We start from the raw sequence: 3812 nt of genomic DNA, 5'->3' as shown, positions 1-3812 counted from the left end.
TAATTGGAATTAGCTCGAAAGGAGCACTTCATATGACAAAGGGTGGTTGCGTGTTGTAAGTCCACACGTTTTGGTGACCATCTTACACAAGGAAGAATACGTATATACTCCACGCGGCTAAAATCAAATGATTTCAACCTGTATGTTGAAATGACGCTGACACTAATTTGGTTCTGAGGATATAAGCTACTAGCAACAACAATTATTGAAAAACGAGCATTTTCATTTTACTAGAAAGCTACACGACCGTGCTCGGGCAGATCGGCCTGAAACCTATCTTGTCGAATAAATTAGTGTCAACGTTTTTGAAAAACTTTAAAATGCAGCTTAGCAAAATTAATCGGACTTTAAAATTAACGGCAAAGTAATAATAGTCTGTTTTATTGCAAATCTTGATGATCGAGTCTTTCTTAAAAGCTTTTGTTACTCGTTGCCCAGTTTGGTACGACCTTTCAATCATAGGCGAAGGACACCCATCCACCAAGGTGATCTGATTGAGTTTGAGAAGGATCGCACATTTGATCATTATGTGATTTTGCTCGTCAATGCCTATACTTCAAAGAAGTATAGGCATTTATGCCGATAATTGAGCAGGTGTTTTCTTCTATAACTCAAGGATATAAAATCGGCTTCTGTATTTTAGGTTGCGCTTTGAAATGTATTAAACTGACCCTCACTACGAAATTTCCTACAAAAAAGTACGACTCTACATTGTCTGTCACTTTTTAAATCTGACCGATTTTGCAAAAATTTACTTCATATTTTCTAAAATCGGTTTTAATTTGTCTGGTTGGATAGGCTCCACTTTAATCTGCTAAAACATGTTTGTCCAGATCGGTGGTTAGTAGGGGAGGATATTCATAGTAGCTAGTTTTAAACTCAGTGCTTCATATCATGTTATTCTTAAACTCAAAAGCAGCTATTACATATGCAAAACAAAGCCATATAACAGTACAAGTTAGTACATATCTAATCTTATATTGGAGCTTTCATTTATAGGGTACACAGTGTTATCGCAACGTGATTCTAAAATTCTGCATGATTACTGATTATCATTTTCTAACTCACGTAGCTGGTTAGTGAAGGATCAACTAGACTTCAAATACTTAGTTAGATAATTGACGTCATAAATGAGTATCTCGAGAGGCACAGTTTTACTTCACTCCCTCTAAGTGAGCGGATTTGAGAAGATGATCCTCATTGTCACATGCAGGTCACGCAGGGTCTATTGCTGTCCGGCACGATGTTGGGCGCCTGGTAACTTTCGACTTGGTAAGATAGTATGTACGTTCGTAAGTTTATAGGCGCTGAAATATCTTATGAGATGACTGTGCGTGAAGCGGAACGGTTTGCACATTGACAACTGTCCGGGTTTAAAACAGAGTGCAATCACATCTTGTCTGGCAAGCGGGAGCCAGCAATAATTTTCTATTACGAAGTTACTATTATTATTATATTCTTAGGAAGTTACAAGTCATTCTGTGATTGTCTTGCAATCATAAAGTTTTCTGTTAGTAAGTATCACAGTAGTGTTGGTAAGTAAGAAAACGTGTTCTTTTTGGCTCACTCTTGAACTTCTCGTAATGATAACAGAGAATACTAGTGCAACAGAAAGTATTTATTTTCGCTTTGCCAGCTGCCTAATATATGTCTCAGTAAACTTGTCACTGAATCAACGATTAACTTAGATGCAATTATCCTTTCGGGACTACTTAATACACTTTAGAAGTAAATGAACTTTTTCTGTCTCTACATCCTATCTCACTGTTTCTCTCTTAATGAACGTAATGTAACTCGAGAGCTATTGCGCCAAATTGCAGAGCGCCTCTCACTCGGCGCCTCTTTCAGTCGTGTTAGAGTTAAATTCCAGCGACGTGTATGGAACTTGTTGAAACACCTCAGCATTATCATCCCAAATCATCATCATCATACTCAATTCTTTTTCTAAGACCCTGTAAAGGCGGGAGTGGGCTCTTGTGTGAACCTCCATACCCTTTGCTTCCCCGCTACCCCAAAAAAGAAGCGAGTTTACCCTCATCCGTTTTTTTGTACCCTGCTTATGCCTGCAGCTTCGCAGCAGCTTTGATTGCGTCTGTCGTTTTGCTTGCTTCTCGGAACTCTTTCACCGACTCGAGGAGGCAGAATCGGTGGAGGTTCGTACCGCCGCCGCCTTTGCTTCATACTTACGCATCCGTCGTTTATTCAGAGCGTAGCGCAGATTCGCAGCACTTGTTCCTGTTCAGTTTCGCTTGTTTTCGTACGGCAAAAAAGAAAAAAGTAGGGGCAACGGATAGTCGAGCCTTGGCGAAATAGCGAAGATATAAGCGCGCCGTTGCGCACCCACAGCTCTTTTACCATCTTTAGAAGTAGCGGATTCACTGATATTCCTTTTTCGACTGCGGCCCGCTCGCTGTCTTTCTGGTTGGTATAGTATGGTACATTTTATTACGGCAGGGCTGTAGTCGATTACGGAAATTCTGGGTGTTTGTGTGCCTACAGTCCTACCGTTATGCCGTTAATGGGCCAACTGTGTGTATCTCGCTATGACATAATGCCCAGTGAGTAAATGAAGTGAACGGAAAGGGGAAGACTGTATCTGACTAAGAGGGGTGCATGAAAAAAGAACTACATAGGATAAAATTCCTAAGTGTCATGAGGCAAAGGAAAATAGGTTGAAAAAGAGAAAGACCAGTTTAAAGAGTCTTGAAAGAGGAGACTCTTTAAAGGAAAAATAGCAAAGGATATGAAAGCACGTAGGAAACAAAATCAATCTACGGAGTAGATGCGTTATAGCCCGGTCATCAGCGGAGTCACGGGGTATTTGTTGATTATGAAAAAGTTTACGCGCGGATACAATAAATTAGTTCAAACCATTTGAAGGGTTAAATGTAGTTGCTTCACCAGCTTCTTGCAGAAGTTAATTCAAGACCAATCGTTGTATGATATGATGGAATTATTGGATAAATTGTGTATCTGACTCTGACTATAAATGCTATTGTGGCAAATTGCATCTTAAGTTGAAAGGAACTTCATCAGTTTTTGAACAGGACTGGAGTCGTAGGTAAGATCGAAGTTTTGTCATTAATTTTACATATCAAGGTATGATTGCATAGCCAAATCGCATTACATTGATTCTGTTTTAGCGATGGGTCGTTAAGCATGATCGAGAGAATCCTGGAATAGAAAAAATAAAAAGTAGCATAAAGTGACTTTGGATATAATGCGCGTGTGAAAATCGTGTGTATTCTCTAGGTTTCAAAGAGGCCAGCAATGGGGCTGGTGTTACATACCAATTCTGCAGAAGTCGCATGTTCGAATAGGGGACGTATGTTCAAAACATGTTTTACGGAGATCTTTCCTACGAGATACCCACTAATTTGTTGACGCGCGACTCTTAAGTAAGTAGTAGGAGTGAAAACCACTACAAGTGAAAGAATAACCTCGGCCCACGAAAAATACAGGTTTGAATGATACTGATGATCTGAACTTATGCCCAACAAAGTATCTTTACGCAGTGAGGAATTCGTTTTTGAGTCGCACATTTGTTGAGGTGAGCATGCACTAATATTACGTTGAAACCATATTCTGTTCTTTTGACTTGTTTCGCTACACAATAAATCTCTTTCAGTTGGGCTTATAATATTACGGAGTGGTTATATAGTTAAAAGTAAGTCTATATACTTAAAAATACTTAACACACCCCATTAATCCCAACTAATAACCGCTTGTTGTATAGAAGATCTCTATTTTAATCCAGCACATGACTGCCTGTGAATACTGTTATGGAACGTTTTGCGCAAACATCAAATTCT

Source organism: Varroa destructor, unplaced genomic scaffold (genome assembly GCF_002443255.2).
Source record: "Varroa destructor unplaced genomic scaffold, Vdes_3.0 BEIS01000001.1, whole genome shotgun sequence".
Lineage (NCBI taxonomy): Eukaryota > Metazoa > Arthropoda > Arachnida > Mesostigmata > Varroidae > Varroa > Varroa destructor.
This window is presented reverse-complemented; position numbering follows the sequence as displayed.